A 24,986-nucleotide genomic window follows, 5' to 3' on the forward strand; every position below is an offset into this window, starting at 1 on the left:
ATTTACCAGAAAAATGTATGAGTAGACCCAAAGTAAATAAATTTCATTAAGAATTTCAATATATGTTTATGACTAACTTTATTTCAGCATTCATAGAGTAACTTATGGTAACTACATATGAACTAGCATTGCTATAATAGGTTCTAAATCTTCTTCATTAGTTGCTATAAAAATATCCATTTTCCTTTTTATATTGGTGCTCCAGATCATCAATACTAAATATATTATTCTGTGAACAAAATTATTCTTAGTCACAAGCTGGTATTTCCATAGATAAATCTGAATGTAAAATGGAGTCAACTGCTTAGTGCCATAATTATCGTCCAAGAACAGGAAAACAGATGAGCAGATGAGAGCAGCCATAAAAGTTGACATATTTTGACTTGACTCGTTTGACCATGCAAGCCTGAATACTTGGTACACTGAAGTCTAGTTTCCATAATATCCTTGAACCAAAAACAAGTAATGAATACACCTCATTCTTCTTTCACTACGCTTTTTTTTTTATCCTGATCTAAATTTAAACTGTCATCTTTAATAGATTTATTTGTATCAGTGCAAGTGAAAGGCAAATTAGATCCTTTAAATGCATTCCTTGTTGGGTTTTCCCCTCTGCTGTGAGAGGGAAGAACTTGCATTGCTCTATTGTTGTGCTTTTCTACTGATTTATCTCCACGTTGAAAAGTCCTTTCTGTACTAATTTGAAATTCTTTCTCCACATTTTATTTAAATTGCCGCATGCACTTGTTAAATAATTCTAGTTTGCTTGGGTTTTGTTGCTCTTTTCTTTTTCTTTCCATGCTGACTGATTGCCATCTGGGGGCTAACATGAGCCCACCATGCTAATTTCACTTATTCTACCCATTAACTGCTATTGTCTCTGGGGTCGGAGACAAATGTATGGATCCACTTTATCTCTGAGCTTAAAGACCATCTCATACAGTGAGCCTTGTATTACGAAATGGCTACATCAGCCTCCAATCACTCAGCTCTACCCCGCGTTGAATGCTGGTGTACCTTGAGAAACAGCATGCAAAAGCACAATTGTTTAAGTCCTCAGATGGTTAACATTGTGCATAACCTCCTCACAAATTACAGCCTCAGCTGCAGCACATCCATTAGTCTGGAAGAATGAAGATTCCCAAGCGGCCCTGGTGCCTTTCCCAATTCCCCTGCGACCCACCAATCCTCTCAGCGCTTTCTCTGCATGTAGGGAGTGTTCAGAGCTAATCAGGTCAATGATCATCTCACGGCTCAGGGGACATGACAGGAGCCTATCACAGCACTTACAGGATCTTCCAGACCTGAGCACGCCGGCTGAGAATCTCCTGTTAAGAAACATTGCTTTGGTGCCTCTTCTCTCACTCCCTACGAGCCTCTGAGGATTTCAGCTCATCTCTCTCTCTCTCTCCTCCAGACAGTGAGGAGTTCACTGAAAAAAAGGCAGAGCAGCATGCGGCTACCCGGAGGGTGTTGATTGAAACTTAGATTCTCCCCGATCGCTGTTGATTGGACTGATGCTCCAGCATTAGCAGAGAAAAGATTTCAATTAAGGTAAGTGCTGCTTTATCTGGCTGCCTGCATCGTGCCGAATTTCTGCATGGAAAGTTGGAGCTGAGTGAAGTGCCAGCCTGCACTGCAGCAAGGGAGCCCGCGCCGCGGGAGCGGGCTGGGGGCAGGACCCAGTGTCCCAGCCCGCAGCACCCCTCGGCACGGAGGCGAGTTTTGAGCAGCATCTAATCAATGGCTGCACTTTTCTCCCATCCTCTGATTCTCTGAAGCTTGCAAAAAAAAAAAAAAAAAACCCAAAAAAAAAAAAAACAACAAACAAAGAAGAAAAAAAATTGTTAGAAGCATGCAGGAGTGAGAAAAGGCAGGAGGAGGAGAAAAGGCAAGTGCACTTTCCCTCCCTGTGTATGTATTTGAGGAAGCACAGCAGCTGGAAAGCAAAAGTGCATTATGGTAACACATAATCCTGAATAAGGAGCATCATTCCCTCACCAGCAGGAACTCGTAGATGCGGGGCTTTAAAGTCCCATGGCATTTAAATGAGGCAGTAAGGGATTCATGAAATGTGAGTCAAGAATATGCATGCAGCTTTCCAGGCTGCCGTCAGACTGAAGACTGTGACTGGCGTGTGGAAGGAATGTTGTGCTTGGAGGCTGGTAGGATTTGGATAGTTGCTTTTGTAGGGTTAGCATTTCTCCTCTGTTTGGGGGGGAAAGAGTGAGTAGGGATGTTGTGTCAATGCAAGTGGCCAGAAAATGAAATTGGTTGCTCTGGGGTGAGAGCAGTGTTTGACTGAGGAGAAAGAGGATGCATTTTTTCATGGGCTGATAGAAAGTGAGACATATCAAAAGAAACAGACTGATGCTTGAAGATCTTTATCTGTAAGGAAATAAGACAGTAGATGAGTGAGGCTGTCTTGAAAGATTAAATGAGTAATAGGAAAATGTCAGAGATTTTTACACAACCTGGAGTTAGTTAGCTAGCTTTGTACCTATGGTCTATCTATTCTGAAATTTCTAAAGTGAACTGACTTGGATAGTCTCAGTCATGTCCATGCTTGATAGCTGTGCTATCAGGGGATGTAATTAAGGAGTGTGTAAAGAGGCCAAACTTTTTAATACTGTAAGGGATGAAATTAAGATCTGTTGTATTGAAAATGTCAGTTCTCTCTGTTGCCCTTAAAAGTTAACATGTTTTGTTTAAAACTCAATCATAATAGAAAGAAAGCATTAAGGGAAAGTTAAGTGATTTCAAATCTTCATAGCTTTGACAGATGTATAACTTCTAGGCAGTTTACAAAAGTGTGAATTTATTGCACTGGTTGTTTTCAGCCAATGCTGTTTATTGTTGTTAAAGATCTCTATTGTTGATTATTGTTTATTGTTGGAAATACAATTCATAGCACTATATCCTGCATTAAAAACTCAGCTAATCAATATGGACATATACTTCTCAAGCCTCTGCCCTGCCCCACTCCTCCTCTCCACATCACCACCTGCCCCTCTGCCCCCCCTTGCTCCCAAAACAAAAGGAAAACAAAAAAAACCAAAAAAAAAACAAAAAAGAAAGAAAAAAAAAGAAAAGGAAAAAAGGAACAATTCCAGCAAATGTTGGTTACCTGCAGGTTACTTACTCCATTAACCTTTTCAGTGAAAAATACCAAGTTGTCTTTCTTGCAAAAAACATTAGCATAGGGGGAAATGACCTGAGGCTTTGTGGGGATGTTCGAAGAATACTGACAGTTTTAACTGGCTATCTCTATATTCTCCTTGAAAATTATTCTGCAAAGTAGTATTTTTTATAATACAGTTGTCATGGAAAGGAAGCTGATTTTGGAAGTACAGGCACTGATCCTCATTTTGGTGTAGCATATGGCTCACTTCATATTTCATGTTATGTTTATATGACATTTACTAAATGCCTAAGTGCTTCTTCCACCCAGAGATTCAAGTCTTGACCAGGGTAGAAGTATTTCAATGCAAATATAAGAATGCACTGTATATGTCTTCACTTTTTTTCTTTCACAACTAATCAGTGTTTTTTCAGCATAGTATTCATTCATATACATCAGAGTATTCATTATTAAAAAAATAAAAATACAATAACTTAATACACTGTGAGGAAAAAGAAATCAAGCATAAACCAGTTGCAGTTGGAAACATCTAAGTTACATACAAATAGCAGGAAGTTCCCTTCCGGTCTTTCACAAGGTCTGACTACAAACATGGTTTGATGTGATGGCTTTGTTCTCCTTTTGTTTCACAAAGCTGTTGCTGTAAGTAACAAAGAAATAAATCACGCTTTCATGGCAATATGTCTGTGCCTTTCTAAACAAGTCTTACAAATACATCTCTATTATTATTTTACAAGATCACATGTGCTATCTGCTTGTAAGTGAAGTGCTTACTTTCCAGTGTGCCAGCCTCAGAGGTTTTATGACATGACAGTTTACCTAACACAGGGAAATCTTGCTTTTCTCATGTTTTCATAAAAACCAACAGTAATTCTATAATTACTTCCTGATCTTTTCTATTGGTGGCTTGTGAGCCTCTTCATACATAGTAATGATCCTAAAAGTGACCTCAGCAATATGGGGAAATAATATTACTCTCATTAAGCAAATAAATTGGGGCATCTGACTTACTGAAGCTTTTCAGACTTGTTAAACACAGGCAGACAGATTGCAGTATAGCCTAGTTCCCTCTCTTGAAGTTGGTTTTTTTACTCTAAGGCTGTATCAAATACTGTTAAATATATATCTATATGCAGAGTTCAACTTTATTTCAAACATTTCAAGTTCTTTGAATGAGGTCGGTGTTAATTTTTTTGCCTCAAGCTGCATCTCCTTATTACTGACAGCAGAGTACGATTACTATCTAGCCCAACTCCATTGAAAATTAGTGTTTGATACTAATGCTTTAATGTTTTATGAGCTTTTTAGGGAGATTCATTAAAATGAGGCTTGGAAATGGGTAAAGGAAAGGGAGTTCTATGAAAACTGACATGAAACCAACCACAAACCAGTGAGGAACTGTCCTGCTAAAACAGGGATAGTGACATGTGAAAGAAGAAACAGGTTTAATGACTATAGTTCATAATCCAGATAATGTAAAAGAGATATATTATCCTAAATTATATATAATTTCAAGAGTATGGGGTGACAGTGAGTTAGAACAAACTTCAGGGGTTAATGAGTTTCCAGAGTTTCACTTCTTGAAGATAAATGGGGAAAGTGCTTTACCTGAAAAGGAGACTTTTTAACTCTGTGATATTTACATGGGTTATGAAACTAACATCAGCTTTCCTAGCAAGACCATTGTGTCCCACCAGACTCTTATCTCTCTTTCATTATTGTTTTCATAATCTATTTCCTGGACACTTGTTCTTGCACCTCAGGGTAACATCTTCCTCTTTGTAAAGTCTCACTTTCTTCCTAATGATATATGTTTACCTTTATTCTTTTCCTCTTAGCATTCCCTCATTCTTTCCTCCTCTTCACTTACCATGATTCTTCTCCTTTCTTTGATGCTGCAGGGACATCACTTTTTACACTGGGGCCATTCATGTAAATTTTGCATTTTTAATTGAAATGAAAACCCCACTGAAGATGCTTCAGTGCTCACAAGAATGGGATGTGTGTGTTCCAACAACTCTACCAGCTCTTCATCCCCCTTTTCTCTAGTTTTTAATTGTTTTTGATGGTACAATCTTTGGGTCAGGGGCTGTATCTCACTGTACAGTAAGTAGCTAGAACAGTAAGATGTGGTTCTGCTTCCAGCTTTGGAGCTATGTGTGTGTCTAGACTGCAGAAATCTCCTGCTCTTCACTGGTCATAAAAATGATTCAAAGTTTAAGTCATCTGCCTCAGTATGACGTTGTTTTTGCAAAAGCATACATTGCAGTTAAAAATAAGCAGAGATTAAAATGTATATATTATGTTTTTAAATGAGTAACTTTGAGCATATTTTTAGTGGTTGCTATTTTCAAGCCACTGCGAAAGCTGCATCTCCTAAGTGGATATAGAGGCTAATCTAGTCTTTGCTACTACTTTTTCTTGGCTTCTCTTTTTATTGTGGTTTGTAATAGTTAAGATAATGTAGCATGTTAAAGAATGACTTTCAAGCACTATCTTCTTTTGTATTAACAGAACCTTTCACAAAGGCCCAGTTGTTTTGTTGAGGTGTAACTTACTGGCATGTGTCACGGAATATTTGTTCAGGTAATTACTTTGTAGAAGGGTTTTGAGGATTGTCCCTCTTTTGGGAGGAACAAAACTTCAGTCTCCTTTCTTGTTGAACCTTCAAGCCTGGTGATTTGAGTGGGGAAAAATATTTCCAGGTAGAAAAATTCTACATTGAAATGAAATACAAACCTACTTCACCATATTGATTACTGGAATTTGTACTTAGCAGAGGTCAGGTTTTACAATGCTAATATTGCAATGGATTGTTTAAAGATTCTCTTCTAACCACCAGATGGAAACTAAGAGAGTTCACATCATGAGACTTGGTCAGATTATTTTAGGAGCAGCTGTGGTTCAGTTTCTGTCAACTGTATCACTTCAGATTTGAGGGTGAAGAGTCTTCCTGTAAAGATCAGATTTGCAGACGTACACCAGACAGTCCTGGGCTGGAGTACCATCTTTCTGCTGCAGATGTCTCAGCTGTCAATATTTTTTAAGGGAATGACTGCATTGGTTAGGATATGTATGATGTAAGCTTTGTTTACTGTCCTGTGTTGCAGCAGAGTGGGATTTGGGGTCTGTGGGTGCTGAAGTCCATCTCTGTACTCTTGTACTGAATGGCCCAGACCTGGAACCACAGCTCAGATGCAAACCTTTATCGAGATATGCACAAGAAAGTAGATGCCTGAGATTAAAAATTAGAAATTGTTGAAGCAAAATTCTGTCTACCATGTAAGTTTAAAAGTTGTGTATTTAGGTACCAGAATTATGTGCTCTGTCAACTTTCAGAGTACAGTATATTTGGAACAGTCTCCAAAACTGATGGTAAATACTCAGTTAAATGACTTGGATAAATAGTTTTTGTTTCCACATTTAGGCCAGATTTATTATTCTTTTCATGGATGCATTTACTCACTGACTGCATTAATAATTTGTCCAGCACACCAAATACACTTACAAAATACCATAGTGACTGACTTGATTAGTAAAATGCTTGAAGCAATTTTTTTTCCACTAAAGGTAAATAGGTAAGCAAACCCATTCCTTTTTCAGAAAACATACATGACTTTTGGCATTTCTTGATCAGCAATGTACTCTTGCATTGATCCCATCATCCAGTTTTTTCAACTGAGTCATTTGACCTAGAGTCTATAAGAATTAGGTAGGCTCCTGGCTGCTGTACTCTGAAGGCTGCCAGCAGGTGCTAAGTGTAATTGTAAATGCAGCCACACATTTGCCAAACACTTGTCTGTGGCCATTTATTAATTTCACAAAAATTTTGGTTTGTTTATGGAGTTCAAATACTACCCACAGGACTTGGCTTGAACTGGAGATCTAGATTCTGACTTCCTTTCCCTCTTCCTTGTTTGTTCTGTAGTCCCCTTGGACCACTTATCTAGTTAGTTAGTTAATAATTTTGCAGCATTTCTGTATGTGGAGCTGAGGTGATAGTTTAAGCAGCTCTCTTAAAAGCCAAGTATGAAAATCACAAAGTACATTTATTAAGAACCTCCTTGGCATTTTATCCTCAGGCATACTGGCTCTGTGTGTGTGTTGCACACTTTCATGTATCTGCTTTATACTAAGTTTAATGCATAATCTAAAAAAAAAAAAAAAAAAGACTACATTCCATTGTTCATTTTTCCTATTTAAGAAAATGCTGAAAATAAAAACAATATTGTTAAATGGAAAATTTAATTACAGATTTCTAAGACTAATTGTAGCATGAAGAAAAGTTAGAAACTAGTATTTCTTTACTAGATTTTCATTGTCTTGAACAGTCTGAGCAGAATTTTGCACAATACTTCTGCTAGAAAGTATTCGAAGATGAAGCCATTCTACCAAATCTGAGTTCATTCAAATTTATTGCAACAAGCTTTCTATAAAATCTCTTCTAGTTCAAGTAATATTTCATTCATTAAACTGGAGTAATAATTACATAACAAAATGAAAAGCCATTGTCTTTCCATTTAGGAGCCTTGTATGTCTGCTTGTTAAGTGTCTTTTCAATACTCTCTAAAATATTAATAGTATTCATGGTACTTGTTTGCCATAATTTTAAATATTTAACTATATCTCTTAAAAAGTTTCATTTACTGCCACAAGGAGCACTTTTTATTCCTTTATTCCTTTACTATTTCTATAAATAGTAATAATTTTGGCCATAAGTTGACATATCCAGTGAGATAGATCTACACTGGATATGTCAACCTATGGCCAAAATTATTACTATACTCCAAACAGATGTTACAGAAATCCTGATTTCCACTGTTAAAAGAAGGAAAAAAGTAGCTCTATGCCTTTCAATAAAGGCTCTGACTGACGAGCAGACCTCTCAGTAAAGCTGTGTTTCATATTTTCATAATGAAATAGCCTGCTGGTTTTTGGTTTGTTGTTTTTAAAATCTGACCTCCTAGATCTTCTGACACTCAGATACTCTATAAACCAGAGCTTTTTGTAATTTGGCCCTTCCTTCTCTGAACTGCTACTTGAAAGAGAATGTGTCAAAAAAATAAAGTGAGAAAACGTGATATACATGGCTTCTATTTGAATGAGTACATGTCAGAATAAATACAGAGTGTGAGAGGTGGTGTTGAAAAGGTAAGAGCTGATAAGGAAAACACTCAAATTAATTTGAGTGCTAGTTTGCTAATTAAAATGCTTATTAAAGAGCATCACTTGACTCTGATGTTTTTGTGATTCAGTGTAAAAATTGCTGTCCCATTTTTTTGGTCCTCACTGCGTATAAATCTAAAAAAATTTTCAGACACTATCACTTTCTTCATGTTTGTCCTCGTGTCTCCTTATCTCATCCCTATCATCCTCTTTTTATTATTATTTGCAAATGTCCTTTGTTAATGCACAGAATGCTAAGCAACTATTTCAGGTGCATCAATGGACTTCAATCCCACTCTGCATTACCCATCAGATGCAGCACATAGCAACTGCCTGTCATTCTTTCTCACCCTGAGAGCCAAAATTTATCTGTCAAGGACATATTTATGTTCCAGCAGCCAAGGATGTGAGTCCTAGGCTAGGTAGACAAGATACTATGTATGGCAGGATGGAGCAGAGTCAACAGGGCAAGAAATTGAATGATTTTAGCAGTTAAAGAGCAAAAAAAAAAAAACCAAAACAAGAGAACAACAACAACAAACAAACAAGAACTCAAAGAAAAAAAACACCAAAAATACCCCCCAAAAGAACTAACAGAAAAAACCCCAATGCAACAAAACAAATAAATGAAAAACCCACAACAGAAATACCATCCCAAAAAATCCCACAGGAAATATTACAAAGTAGCCAAATTTTTTTGTTTATTTAATTTGGTTTGGGGTATTTTTGGTCTGGTAGAAGTATTTTTCTCCAATCCTGTTATGTAAAGTGGGTGGGTTTGTTTGTTTATTTGGTTTGACTTTTTTTTTTAATTTTTCCTGGAACTGCCTGGAGCACTGTCTTTCAACAAATAGTGGTCATTTTTTGCAAATGTTTTCTAAAGGTCACTCTTTTTTAATCAACTCACTTTTTCTGTAATAATTGTATGACATTTTTTGCCCTATTTGTGATCAAAGAGTATGAATACTTCAAATAGAAGTATTTGAAGGGGGTTGCTGAACTACCAGAATTATCATTCCCTTCTCATTACCTAGTGGCTATACAATCCTTATTATAGTACACGCCTAGGGATGCTAATTCAGGTAAAAATAGCAAGGTGCTATGTTTAAATTTTGTCTTGAGTGGAAGGTCTCAAAACTATTTCTAAATGTGTCTTCTGTCCAGTCAAGGCATGAATGCAGTTCATGTTCACGTACCTAGTGACAGATGGTGATTTTAACTAACAGCTGAGATTTAATAAATCTAACTTGATATTATCTCAGTTATTTGATAGAGAGCAGCTGGAGCTGGTTACCATGCACCCTACCTCAGTTGTTTCTAATAATGCAGGTTCTACCAGCCAAAACACAAGTGGATCTATCTAAAATGATTTGACTGCAGTGTTTAGGTGTATCAGACATTTCTTTTTCTACCAGCTGTTCTTTAGGTTCTCTTTGGACAAATACCATGGCAGAGAAATAATTTCTTATCATTTCAAAGTATACTTTGGGATGTTTGGGATAATTTTTGACTCTCTGCCTCTTTGTGTCTGTATGTCGTGTGCAAAAATGATTAAGGAAGTAGAGGTCTTGTGCCATTTAAAATTTTTAAAGATGCAGGTGCTGGAGGTTATATCTATGTTGTGCAGCTTACCTGCTCATCTTGTTTTCAGATTTTAATTTTGAAGAAAAATGATCTGATATTACTGATTACCATAGTTAAACTAGCCATTTTAGGAGTCTTTCTTCTGAAGTCTGTGATAGGATATCTCTCCCTTCCCAGTAAAAATAAACAACAGTATTTGTTTTGGGAAATGTTGACTTCATACCCCTTTAGTGCTAATCTCCTAGAAAATTGTCTTTCTCGCAAAGAAACAACACTTGGGTCAAATGGGTTTAGTTTTCATGGGATACGTGGATATATTTTTTTTAAAGCCCACTTCATAAGGCATAAATGTGATGTTTTAAATAGCTTGTCAGGAAAAGAAGTGATTTTTAATGCAGATCTATGAAATAGATGCTCCTCAGTAGCATCGATACCCCTGAAGGCAAACATTTGAAAAGGCAAAGAGCACCATAACATCAAGATGAATGTTGTGAGTAGGATGGAAGGCAAAATGTAATACAAGTGAATAGAGAGACACTTCCTGTCAAAAAAGGAAAGTATTAGTAATCAAAATTATTGTTCTATTTTTAGTTTATTTGCAAATCCCCAATAAGACATTGAGGGTTTTTTTAGTATTAAATAGTTTTTTTCTCTTTAATGACTTTCAAAATATTTTTAAATCTTTTTTTTTTATTCTGAAAATAATTAGGAATACAAATGAAATACATAATGTGTATTTTCTTTACTATGCAAAATTCTATTGCTCTATTACTGAAGCAAAACACAGCCCCAGAAATGAAAACTAATTCTAAGTAATCATTTGAAATACCACTTTATAATTCTTTATGAGAGTATAATCCTATGTATGTTGGAATTTGATATTCTAAAATTGTAAAAATCCTGAAGCTCTCTGTGAAACCAGCTGTTATTTGATAATCATTTGCAAGGGTTTTGTAATTGGATAATCTTATTCATCCCTCTTTGAGGCATTAAACTATGTTTTATGGAAGGTATTGTGAAAGGAGCACTGCTCAGGTACTATAACCTAGTTTTAATTTCATTAAAAGGGTTATCTATCATGTTTACCAGCCCCACAAGTGAAAGAAATTTTAGAGTCTGCTCAGTACATTGCCACATAGATAAAAACCTACAGCAGCATCTGGTAAGCTGTGTTTTACAGAGCAGGCAAAATTCAGAAGAGTCAACATGGATTGAAAATGAATTTAACCTTTTATTATTTCATCAGGAGGTGGCTCAGGCTATGGCTGTGAAGCACACTGGATATGATTGATAGAATTAGAAAATCTAACTGAGCGGGTAGGCTTGATAAGCACTCATGAGAGCTTTGAAGTTTCATGGAATGTCTAAACAGAGTCTTAGAACAATTAAGTCATGATTTCTACTGTACCCTGATGTCTGGGATTGAAGTGTCATTCAGTGGCTAGGATGTTGAGTAATAGACAAGATCCTGCTTCAGTCATTAAACCAAAGTGCCAAGTGTGTGACAGTGCTGCATCTCTGACTGAGATTAGGTGAGAGTGTGATTATTTATGTGATGCTATCAAGAGCTGCTGAGCTTTTTGTCTTGGACAAATTGAAGTTTTTAAGTACTTTTGGCGGGTTGACCTTGGCTGGATTCCAAGTGCCCTCCAAATCGCACTATTACTCCCCAGCTGGACAGTGAAGAGAAAATAAGATAAAAAACAACTTGTGGGTTGAGATAAGGCAGTTTGCTAAAGCAAAAGTGAAAGTTTGCATGTGCACAACAAAAGAAAAATTTTATTCTCTACTTATCGTCAGCAAGTGATGTTCAGGCCACTTTCAATGTAGTGGTTGCTCTGGAAAGCAAATATTGTAAATTATAAATGCCCCCTCCCTTCCTCCTCCTTTCTTTAGCTTTTATATCTGAGTAGATGTCATATGATATGGAATATCCCTTTGGTTATTTTGTGTCAGCTGGCCTGGTTGTGTGCCATCCCAGGATCTTGTCCCCTGCCCCAACCCCTTGATGTGGGGAATGACGAGAGACAGCAGTACCCAAAGATCTGGTGTATTATCAACACCTTTCCAGCTACCAATGCAGAGCACAACACTGTGATGGCTGCTGTGGGAAAATGAACTCTGGCTCACCTCGACTCAATACAGTACTGAAATTGTTGTTGTTCTCTGCCAAAACTCCTTTGCCTTTAAATAAAACAAAAAAAAAAATTAAAAAAAGAATAAAATAAAAAAGACAAACTTGGTTTGTCCCATTTTCCCCACACATGTTGCCCACAAAGAGATCTGTTTCCGGCTTTTGGAGAGTTGTCCATCTGCCCAACATAAAAGTCAAGAGACTCTTTCCTTTTTTCATTTATCCCAACCCAGCAAACCATAGTTAGTGGGTTAATATACTAACCACTGTTTTCTGGGAGTCATGTTTCCCTCCACAGGTCCTTAACATCATTTTCCCTTTCCTGTTCCTAAGGAACTAATGAGTCACTGTCTCAGGACCTAACTCATATTTTTACAAGAGATTGGCTTGTGATCACAAATTGCCATAATGTCAGATACTAATTCTAGGGATTATCATAGGCATAAATAGGAGCATTCTTAGTTTGGATTAAGGAGTTGGTGGGAGAAGAGGGATTGAGGCTATGTATCTTCTTGAATATGGATGCACTATATTTATTTTCAATAACAGTGGTAGACAGTAATTACAGCCTTTGCTCATTCTCCTGCCTCAGGGGAACTGAACTGCTGATGGCTTAGGGGAGGCTGAGCTGCTACTGGCTGCTACCATTTAACACTTAGGGTCCTTTGAAACAATTTGTGAACTACTTCTCCTTCCTTTTTCTTGTTTCTTTGATTTTCCTGATGAATATGTTCCTGAAACGCCCTTTAAAGCAAGTTCAGATATCTGTGCAAATAATATCTTCTAAACACCTGAAGGAGACCAGCAAACATAAATGATTAGTTCAAGAGAGACTGTCTCCAACAAATTTTCCCTCCTCCCCTAACTGGATGCACTTGATTAAACAGCAGTTAATATGTAATTATAAATTATGATTTTTATTAATATTCCCATGCAGCTATAAAGTTTCATCTCTATTGTTCTCAGTCTTCCTAATACCAAAGAATGAAAATTTAACCAGTGTTGGTTTTTACTATCTAGAACAAGAGAGTTCCTATTCTGTATATGTCAATAAATATAATGCCTGAGAAAAGGAAGTGGTATTTCTGTGAGCATGCACATGCCTGAGCATCTTGGTTTTGTATATTACTGTCAGACCATTGTTTAAAGTTAATGCAATGGGATGTTGGCATATTCATCCAGTCTTTACACACTTTGTGTGCCCCTCAGGTTCTGATTAGACATTACATAATCATTTTCAATTTTTAAATGTTCATTTCCTATTATTTCTTCTCTCTAAAATCAGATGATCCACTATTCTTTCCAAGTACTACTGTTGCCATTTTCTCAGGACAGGCAGGCTTCCTGCTTAAAAGACTCCTCTTTCCTATTCCTGTGCTTGACAGTTACCCCTCAGCACCCACTTTAGAACAGACACCAAGTCAAAGGAATAAAAGAGGATATGTCAGATCAGCTCATCTTAAAGATCTTCTATATTACACTCTATCCAAGTGGGTTCACATAGTGTTCTTAAAAAAATTTGTTCATTCTTGTGTATGGTTTCTCTTCCTGTGTAGCTGTTATAGAGGGTAATAATATATATATGTACATATATATCTTTATAATATGTATATTTACCCATATAATGGGTAAATGCAAGGAAAGAAAAAAGAACAGTCTAATTGCATACTATAATTCTTTTAACTCAGGGTGAAACTAGCCCTTTAAAATGTCTTTAGTATTATTGGCAAAGTGGGATTTTATTCCACTGTTAAGAAGGCTGATGGATTTACAGGACCCAAAGAAATAAAAGGTTTGTAGAATAGTCCAAAAGAGAATGTAGTGGTACAATAGAAGGATTAATTGTGAAAGTAATCATGTTAGTTTTCTAATTATTCAAATCTTAATTACAACTGTGTTGGCCCAATTAGTTCAAAACACAAGGCTAATGTTAGGGTTGGGTGGATACTCAGCATCTGTGCATAAGTAAGAGGCATCTGTTGCCAAGTGGTGGAGCGATAGAAAGCATCAACTCACCAGCTGTGAAGTCAACAAAGCTCTTAAAAAGTAAATTTGAGCCAACACAATGATTTAGCACCCTTGGGAGCATCTAAATCTTATCACACATGTATACTTTAGCTAGTTGTTGTCACCTAGTGGGACTGAAATCTAGAGCAACTATGCATATTTAAGTCTTTATCTGCTTTTTAAACAATGCCCTGCCTGACAGGGATCTGCAATCTGACAGTGACATTTTTGCCTGACAGTGCTGCAGTGGTGTTTTATTGTTTTGTTTTTTCTTTTTTTTCCTTGAACAATCTAAAGAACAAAATATTGTTAAGCTGTTCAGAATATGCATTGCCTAAAGATTTTCCAGCATTTTACAAGTATTAGATACAGATAAAAGAATAGAAAAAAGTGAAACATGAAGAGGAATATCTTGTTCAAAAAGTGTTGTCTTTTCTTTCCTGGTACCAGCTTTGTAGGAAGATGTTAAATATCCATCGTACCTTGTACTTTGTTTATTGCTATCAATTCCAGAAAGACAGGATTTTTATGATTCTGACTATTGATACTGATCTTAGTAATTTCTAGTATTGCCTACAGAGACTAGGGATATTAATAGTGATGCTAACTTTACAATGGTATGTTTAATGTTTATGCATTATTAACATTTAATGGTAACGTGTAAACTTTACTGAAAGATAATCAATTGGCAGCAAGAACAAGAGAAGAAAGTGAGCATTAAAACCTAAGATGGAATTATATTGAACACTAATGCATTCACTTATGACCTAGTTCTGAATGTTATAGATCCTTTGTCAGTGACTTCATTTGCATTACTTTCAAGTTTTTATTTATTCACATATCACAAAATACAGATGGAGGAGTGTTTAGATTCATTGTAGTCTGATAATGTTGTTAATTTACATGAAATGCATAGAGGTTGTTATTCTACTGTAGTGCAATAGAAAATAATCTCAACATTCAAGATTGCCTTCACAAGAATTTTCAATTACATTAAAATAAAATTAAACTGAGTTATAGAGCATTTCAACGATTCTGGGTCCAGGTTTCTTCATTTGCAAATTGAGAGGAGAGAAAGGTTTTTATTTCCTTAGTGTTTGAGCCAATATCTTTTAAGGGATGTTTTGTGCTTTAATACAGAGACTTTTGCTTTTAAAAAAGAAAAAAAAAAAGCCTATGCCAATATGGCAATGCTTGATCTATTCTATTAAAGCAGCAATCTGGCTGGACCACAAAAGCCAAGCAACTCAACCTGCTTGTATAAAAATATCTATAAATGAACACAACTACTTCTGAAGAGATGTAATGAAGTGTAAACTTTATTGGTTGTAAACTGAGCACTTAGATGAGTTGGAAAGCATTTTTTAAAGTCACAATTTATTTAGGTGTTTTGACATCTGCATAGTCACAAAATAAATTCAGCAGTTCTTCGCATTATACTGAAATTTGTGTATAATTTTGTTCGCAGTGATGTAATGAAACAGAAAGTAGTACTACATTACATTTAGCTCAGGTTAGCTGACAAATTTTGCTTTTGATTATGGGACTTCATCAGAAACTCCTGGAAGCTCTAATGCTGCCACCTCCACCAAGGAGTCACAAGTGCCACGTGTCTAATTATAGTATTGCTGTCAATGGGAAGAAGGAGCATAGTGAGACACAACCATTAATTGCATGTGCTCAGGTGCTTTGGATTTCAGCTTCCTGTTGCATTTGTGGCTATATTTCACCTGCAAAATGTTCTTTCCTTTTACATCATATTGACAATGTGAATAGCATGTGTATACTTTAACTAAACAACTTACCAATTCAAGTGGGCTGCCTCAGCTGTAAGGCATGGACTCAGAAGTGATAAAGCATGGCACTGCTCCAGTGAAATGGAATAAGAAATCATTTTGACAGAGCTTAGATCTTGGTCTGAGCTGTTGAATGGATTTGGTTGTGGGATTTATTATTTCCCCCCCCCCCCCCCGCCCCTGCCAGCCCCTTTCCTTTCAAGGTCAATGTTCCTTATTTTTTGTGGAGCACATCTTACATGACAGTACCAAGAGAAATGCAGCCTGGCTGGGTTACTGCTTTCAGGGTCAAAGTGGATTCCTGAATGCAAGGAAACAGCACCTGAGAAGTAGTGTTCACAGACACCCCATGAAGACAAACAGTGACTGTACATCAGATGGTCAGACTAAGTATTTTTACTAGGGGCATATTATGAAGGATTTTGAAAGTAAATATTTTAGTCTATAAGTAAAGGAAGTGCTCTCTCTTTTGTTTAACTCAACTGCAAGGAATTTAAAGAGAGTGGAGGTGCTGTGATCATAGAACATTCTCTTTTTTCTGAAAACCAATTCTTGTTTATTGAGTCCACCGGCATCTTTAAAATAGCAAATTTAGGAAATAAAAATTAGAAATAATACCATTTTCTTTTTGTTCATTTCCTATCGTATCATTTACCATTGCAGGAAACATTGTAAAAGTGAGCAGCAATGATTCTTTTGAAAATTACTTTTGCCTATGATAAGAACATAATATTAAAATGTCTAATCTATGATCTTGCAGATGACTGACTGTAGAGTGTGTGTAAGACTGGTTCATCTTTTTTGAAGCTCTTTTTGGTCCTGAAAGAAGCAAATCTATGCTCCTTTAATCACAGAGGGAGATAACGCTTCCTTTGCCTCTTCCATTCTACATAATGAAACAATGGTAAAGCATCAGTATCATGTAAATGAGACTAGAATAACTTTATCTAACCCTCGACACAGTAGAACTGTTTGTGACATATACATTTACATAAATACCACATTTGTGGGTAAAAATTGTGACAAGTTAGAGCTTGTCTCAAAATCAAACTCCTATATTCAATGGATGTCAACTCTTAGATTTTCCTTTGTGATAAAATACTGAATTTTACCTAAAACTAATGTGGTACAATAGAGTAGACAGAGAATTTAGTCTGACAGGATCATTTCAGTAAGATGGTATTTCTTTAAATAATTTCTGTCAAAGCCAAAGGATCCCTCTCTCATTATTTTATTCTATTATATTCAAATTGTCATTTTTTGTAAGGCTTTCTTTCTGAAGACCATTTGGGTTACATTAGCAGTTGAAGTTTGAAAATGCACCTTGAAACTTCATGCAGCATACAAACTCCTATCAATATATCATGTGTCAAACATACCAACTAAATCAAGTAACTTCAGTGAGGTTATTCCATAATGTTATAAGTTTCCATAAGAACAGCTAATGTCAATATCTGTCTGGTAGAATCACATCAGCATTTTCTGCTGCTTCAAATTGAATTGCTATGGTAAGGTAAGTGAAAGAAATTATAAAATGTCATATGCTTGGGTGTCTAGACATGCTGTTTAAAAACATCATTGAAAGCTGTTCACTGAGGTCAATGACATGTGCTGGGATGATTCCTTAAATAAGTTTCATCAATTGTACTAACTTTAGAGTAGCTGTTTAATTTTAAATTATACCAGAAAAAAATATCGGATTTTGATCCGGTGAAACTTTTGTAATATTGATTTCAGTGATACTGGATGAAGATCTTAAAGGCATTAGGAGGCTGTGTACTTTCTTTGTTTATGACAATTGTCTTGTATTGTTTTGCAGCTGTTTTTCCACTGAAAATCTTGAGATGTGAGCATACTAGTACAGAAAGTGTATGGTGATAAAGACAGATAGAAGCTTTTAGTGTAAAAGAAAAGTTTCCTGGGGTGAAAAAGAATATTCTGACCATAGCAGAGACATGTGCTTCTATTTTAAATGGTGTTGACTATTTTATGTCAATTAACTTCAACTTCTACAGTGTGCAATCACTAAGAAGAAACTGATTTTATAATGTCCTGCACAATAGTTCAGTATCTGTTTAATTCTCATGTAATCTATATTAAAATAGAGAAAATGGTCAGAAAACAGAGTCAAAGTGAGGTGATGATTTACCTATTAGACAAGGATGAAAACAACATATGTTGTCCTGTATGCCATGCCCCTGCAAAGATTCTCTTTGTACTATTGCTTTACTGAGCTGAGGTTTTTTTTTCTTCAGACTCCTTCAGGACAGGAATAAGTCAGACATGAGATAGCATTAATCCAGTTTTACAGAGGAAGAAAATTACAGTGCTTATTCTCTTTGAGACTCATTATATTCCAGAAGACATGTGGACGCAGGCACTATTCTTTCCTGTACAAAAATCAAGATCTGAATATGGTATGAAGGACACTGATAACTTTTAATACATTAAGTCAAGACTCTCCATCCTCTCTGTACAACTACAGCTGCTCTAAGTTTAATAACTTGATTTTAAGTCATTATATGTGAAGCTGTTACAGCACAAGACCTTTCTGAACCTTTTAAGGACTTGTATAACAATAACATACTGGACATCAATCTGTTTATTCCACAATTCCTATAAACATTAATTGTTTGCAATTTAATGTGAAAAAATAGTTTATTGATACTGCAAATCAAATTATTTATATAATGCTTGTGGTGATCATTGGCCATAATCTTTTCTGTGTTGTTGTTAATCCAAGTCCTTATCATTTATAGTATCTCTTCACTTTCTAGTTTCTCCACCTACTTGCTTAGAGTAACTTCAGAATAAATTCCAGAGAATTCCTACTGCTAGTTCTAACTTCCCCATGCTCGCAAGGATTCTGTTTGAATTGTAAACTGAACATAAGAACTGTTTCATCAGCTGGATTTTTTTTCCTGTGTATTTAGGACTACTTCAAGTCCCAGTGATGTGAACCTGAGTTTTCTTATTGACTTCCCAATAAGGTGGAGGCAGTGCTTCTAACTCTGGTTCTTTAATGCCTAGTGAAGTAACTAGGAAGAACTAAAGCATATCTCAGTTATTAACCATATTCAACCAACTCAGTGAGTATTAACCATTCTCAACTCAACACCAGAGTTGGAGTAATTGCAAATGTATCACTCAAGAGAGAAGTGATAGTAATTGCAGCTCATGGTTCCCCCTTTCATAATGAAAAAGAAACAAATTCTTAAATTATTAAAATTGGCAAATAAACTAGCATTATTCATCCCCTATTTTTATATTAAATTCTAGAAAGAAAATTAGTGGTCACCATAATAGAGACAATGAAGTAATCAAAGTACAAACCCATATCCCTTCATACTACTTTAAGTAATTTTCTTAATTTTAGACCCTCTAAACTTGAATTCCCATAATCTTCCCTTATTTTATGTGACAGCAACTTGCTGTCATTCTGATAATTCTTGTCAGTAATGAAGTTCTTTCTTCTTGATGAGAATGAGAGGGAAATAGATGAGCAAGATTTTTCATGAAATTGCTCTGTATGACACTTCCATGCTCACAGCTTAAACTTCGTCTTGCAGGTAGCCAGGAAATGATTCCCACTTAACCACAAGAGCAGAGTTGAAAAGGAAAAAAAAAAAAAGAGAGAAAATGAGAAGAGTTTGGTAATCTTTTAGGTGTTAGTTTTAGTAGTAAGCAAATGTGAATTTCCTTAGTGCATTTAACTTGAAAAATTCAAATTTAAAGTTGACACCATGGTTCCCCATTCCTTAAGGAATATAAAATAATGAACTCTTTGAAGTGACAGGCACTATCTGCCTGTCAGTCAATAGCAGTGAAGTTTCAATGATCTTTGTGTACTTTAAGGAGGTATATTTGAAGTGTAGTCTGATAACAGAATTCACTCCTTATGTCACACTTTAACTTACAAGGTCATTGCCAAAAGTGAGAACACAGAAATCTGAAGCCTATCCTTTGAGAGGGGTGATGATCTACTTCACATTTGGAAAGGCAAACAACAGAGTTATATAAGCTGGTCCCCTAGTACCTCTAACTTTACTCATGGCATCTGTTGCAGTCCCATGTCTTCTTCAAGAAACATACAAAGGAAATAAAAAATAATTTTAGTTTTTTTATTCACCAGTTATGTGCTATGCTAAGGCAAATACATTAATTGTTTTTCTGCAAAATCTCAAGGGAGCAGACAGAAGATCAGATCTATATCCCAAATTTTGACTGGGGAGTTCTAGGTTCTCATAAGCAAAATGTTAAGAGACAAAATTAGGTCTCAGTCTTTCTGAAACATGTAGTACCAGTTGCCTGTATAGTTTTGGAATACTTCTCTCTGGAAGAGACTAGAAAGAAAAAGTTTATTCCTCTGTGAAAAATGCTATATAATTTCTTCCAACTGCCTTTTGTAATTGGATATTCAGGAACTTAAAGCTTTCCAGAGCTTAATGGGGAGTTTCTGTCAAAGGTATCTCAAAATGGGAGTGGCAGGAGAACAGAGATTTGCAGAGATGATGTGCAGCTCTGAAAAGTATGGACGACACTCCTCACCTGGCCTAAAGATAGAGTTGAGCATTTGGAGTCTAAGGCGGGTCTCTGAGACAAACTTCAATTACAACCCAAATTTTAGGTTGGCCAAGTGTTCCACAATCTTCTGTTTGACTTTTCCAATTCCTGAATTTGGAAGATTTTTTTTGGGATAGACGTGTAGCTGCATAGAAGAGCTAGCCAAGAACATATCCCTGCCTTTCCAAAGCAAGACAAAATACATGAGCTTGTAAGAAAAGGAACATTTGCATATGTACCTCAAATGAGAGTTCATTTTTTTTTATTTGATGTGTGTAAGGAAATTCACAAGATACAGGGCTTTTTGAGATAAGTTGACACATTTAACCAACAAAAAGAGCATGTTACATTTGGTTTCGTGAACATTTGAATATCTATGGGTTGCTGGTAATTCATCAAATCTGTAACACAATTTTAAAATTATGATTGTCAAAGGTATTATATCCAAACACAGACGTATGTCAAGGGATAAAACATATTCAAGTAGACAAAATATTAAATGAAAGTGTTCTTTAAAAGACTAACAATTAATTTCAGTTGGCCTGAAATATATTGTCTGAGTTTCTTTTTGTATTTAATTTGCATTTTGGGCTTTAAAAAACATTAAACTGTCATGGTGAGAGCTGTATATTTGAGACTACTAAAAAGACTTTTTTCCAAAAATGTGAAAATAAGCAGTATAATATCCATCATCTGGTAGGCATCAAGTAGATGATGCAAGTAACAATGATGGAATCATTTAGGTTGGAAAAGACTATTAAGATCATCAAGCCCAACCACAAACCTTATACTGCCACTAAATCATGGACCAAAGTGCTATACCTACATGTCTTTTAATCACCTCCAGTGATGGTGACTCCATCATTTTCCTGGATAGCATGTTCCAGTGCTCAACAGCACTTTCCATCAAGAAATTTTTTCCTGATATCTAAACAAACTTTCTTCTGACGCAACTTGAAGCCATTTCCTCTTTCTCTACCACTTGTTACTTGGAAGAAGAGATCAACCCTCATCTCACAACAACCACCTTCAGATAGTTGAAAGGAGTGGTAAGTTCTCCTCAGAGCCTCCTTTTCCTCAGGGTAAACAACCCCAGCTGCCTCAGCCACTCCTCATAGGTTTATGTTACAGGCCCTTCCCCAGCTCCATTGCCCTTCTCGGGACATGCTGTGAGGGTCCCAGAACAGAACACAGGATTTGAGGAGTGGCCTCACCTTGTGAGTGCAGGGGGACAATCACTGCCCTGGTCCTGCTGGCCACATAATTGCTGATGCAGGCCAGGATGCCATTGGCCTTCTTGGCCACCTGGGCACTGCTGGCTCATGTTCACCTGGTGGTCAACGAGCATTTCCAGGTACTTTCCTGCTGGGCTGCTTTCCAGCCACTCTGCACCCAGCCTGTAGCGCTGCAGGAAGTTGCTGTGACCCAAATGCAGGACTCTGCAGTTGGCCTTGTTGAAGCTCATACAAGTGGCCTTGTCCCATTGATCCAACCTGTCCAAATCCCTCTGCAGAGCCTTCCAGCTGATCAACACTGCTTCCCAAATTTGTGTCACCTGCAAATGACTGAGGATACACTCAATCCCCTTGTCTATGTTCTTGATGCAGACATTAAACAGGACTAACCCCAAAACTGAGCCCTCAGGAACCCTACTAGTGATCTGACCGCTAGCTGGATGTAAACATTTTTCAGGCTCAACTATCCAACCAATTTTCTATCCAGCAAACTGTGGACCTGTCCATGTCATGAGTAGCTGGTTTCTCCAGAGGAATGCTGTGAGAGACAGTGTCAAAGGATTTACTAAAGTCCAGGTAGAAAACATCCTTTCCCTCACCCACTTAAGGGTGTTGAATTGCCATGGAACGGAAATCTACTTGGTCAAGTAGGGCCTGCATTTTCTACACCCATGCTGACTAGGCCTGAACATCTGGATGTTCTGTACATGTCATGTGATAATGTTCTGTTCCATTCCTTTTAGTGACACTGAAGTCACACTGACAGGTTTGTAGTTCCCCAGATCCTCTTTCCAACCCTTTTTATAGATGACCATCACACTGGTCCACTAGGACCTCCCCAATTAACCAAGACGATGATGGAAAGTGGTTTAGTGAGCACTTCTTCCAGCTTCTTAAGTACTCTTGGGTGGATTCCACCCAGCCCCTTAGCTTATGTGTGACTAAGTGCTATAGCAGGTCACTGACCATTTCCCATGTGTTACGGGGGCTTCATTCTGCTCCCCATGCCTGTTTTCCAACTCAGGGGACTTGGTACCCAGAGAACAACAGGTCTTACCATAACAGCTGAGGCAAAGAAGTACCATTAAGTACCTCAGACATTTACTCATCTTTTGTCATTATATTTCCTCTTCTGCCCAATAAACAATGGAGATTCTCCTTAGCCCTCCTTTTGTTGCTGTATTGATAGAAACATTTTTAACTGTCTTTATTAACAGTGGCCAGATTTAAGTTCTAGGTGGGTTTTGACTTTTCTAGTTTTCTCCCTGAAAAACCAGGGAGAAAATATTCTTTTAGTCCTCCAGAATTGCCTGCCCCTTTTTCCAGAGGTCATAAACCTAGAATTTTACACATTCACGTGTGGTTAATCAAGAGAGATGGTAAGCAGTTGCCTGGATCAGCAGTTGCTTGGATCAGCAGTTTCTAGCAGAGGTATGATAGGTGTTGGTAGCAATTAAGCTACAATTCACTGTCAAGCTTTATTATGTTGCGATGGAAGAGTCTGATTTTTCATTTAGTATCAACAAATCTTTGTGTTGGTATGACTGTACATGTGTAACTGCTTGAATAGCAAATGCAATTAAGAACACCTACTGGTGTACAGATTGGAAGGTAGTAATGCGTTAGAATTGAGAAATCATAGATCACAGATTTGAAACTGTTCTAATGTAAATTTTGATTTTCTTTTTCATCAGGAGTTATTATTTCTTTATTTCGTCCATATTACCTTTAAATGAAATGAATGCAGGTTTTTTTTATATCTGAAATTCCTGGGGTTATTTTCAGAGTTGTTCCTAAACTACTACTTCTGCTTGTTTTTGTAAGATATTAAGGTTCTTTAACCAAAAAGACTTCCAAGCCTATTTTAGCATGTGGCTAGTACTGATGAGCGCAGTAAGTCTACTGACATGCTTAATTTAAAGCCACACATAAGTGATTTGCTAGTAAAAAGTATGTGAGCATATGGAGCTGTATAGTCTTCCAGTTCACAATTTCAATATGAAACTGCTCTGAAAAAAGTGTGTTCCCTGTTAACAGAGAAAGAAAAGGCATAAAAATATTTCCTTTTCTGCCTTGGGCCATCACAGCATGACTCCAACAGGTGGTGAGTAACTGTGCCTTTCTCTAAAGTCTGTTTCATAACTCTAAGCACTACATACCTCTTTGTATCAATACTTTTTATTTACTGGTTTTGTCTTCTTCATCTCAAAAGTCATTGTAAAGTTAGCCTGCATAAAATAGCTGCAAAATTCAAGACAAAATTGGCCAAAGTTGTAAATCAAGGACTGGCATGATTTCCGATATTTTAAATTATTTTCTATAGAAAGCCACAGTTGGAAAAAGGACAATGAATTTGCAGAGTTTCATGCAAAATTTTGAGTAAGAATTCAGACTTTTTTTTTTTTACCAGTCTGACTCAATTTAACTTAATTTACTCAAGACCATATTAAATCTCTGTACCCAAAAGCATTGCTAGATTGAGTGAGAAGTTGTGGGTTTTTTTGTACGTTGGAGACAAATTCCTACGTCTGTGATTTTTGAGGGGCATATTAGTTACTCAGTAATAAGTTTCTGGAAATGGTTGAAAAGGATCCAGGACACAGAAGGGTTTAAACTCTTTTTTTTTTCACATTAGCATTAGGAAATGTTCTTTTGGCTTGGTGCCCTGTGAAAATATATCTGTGACCCTCAAGTCTGTCCCAGGCCCTCATGCCCTACTTTAAATTTCAGTAGACATGGATTTTTGCAGAGGTTCTTCCAGCTACCTAAAGACAAAGTCCTAAATTTCAACTTAGTTTATAAGCACACATAAAGAAGGAAAGGAACAGAAAGGTCTTTTGCATCAGGTACAAAAAGTGCTCAGTCGATTCTTTCATGTATGTCTAATTGATCTACCTAAGCTATGGTGATTAAGGCATCTATATAAATTGATGGAAAAGGAAAAATAGTTTCTTCATAGAATTTATGAAAAGATAACAGTTAGTTTTATCCTGATGTGAATTATCTTTGGACAGGCTTCATATGTCTCTGAACTTTTTCGGTGCCATGTTTTTCACTCAATGAGTATTTTTTTCTCACTAAGTTTTTGCAATTGAATTGCTTGCTAATTTTAAGATATCCAGTTGAATTTGAACAAATTATTTTTTCCTTTTTAAATTTGTTTTTATATTTATTTTTGTTCTCATCAAGCATCTGCACTATCTTTGTTGTCTAAATATTTTGATGCAATTATGGCTAAATTTATTTACAGAGGGATGGTCACAACCATAAGTTATTTAGAGTAGTGTAAATAAAACAGATGAAAAGGAAACTACAGGTAAAATTTCATGGATTATTTCACACTTGTATTTTGTAAAACC

The 24,986-nt window shown here is 36.5% G+C and overlaps 1 protein-coding gene across 5 annotated transcripts in view; it reads left to right on the forward strand.

The window, feature by feature from the left end:
* CDH12 (cadherin 12) overlaps positions 1-24,986 on the forward strand; it is a 638,327-nt gene that overhangs the window by 414,396 nt on the left and 198,945 nt on the right. For 3 of the 5 annotated variants that reach the window (XM_071453742.1, XM_071453733.1, XM_071453746.1), the window contains exon 2: positions 1,418-1,554. The exons of the other annotated variants lie outside the window; for them this stretch is intronic. The gene's annotated coding sequence lies outside the window, so the exon portion shown is untranslated. The remainder of the gene's footprint in view (positions 1-1,417; positions 1,555-24,986) is intronic. 5 annotated transcript variants of the gene reach the window in all.

The sequence above is a fragment of the Agelaius tricolor genome, unplaced genomic scaffold, assembly GCF_023055355.1.
Source record: "Agelaius tricolor isolate 1412-34295 unplaced genomic scaffold, bAgeTri1.0.p SCAF_2, whole genome shotgun sequence".
Lineage (NCBI taxonomy): Eukaryota > Metazoa > Chordata > Aves > Passeriformes > Icteridae > Agelaius > Agelaius tricolor.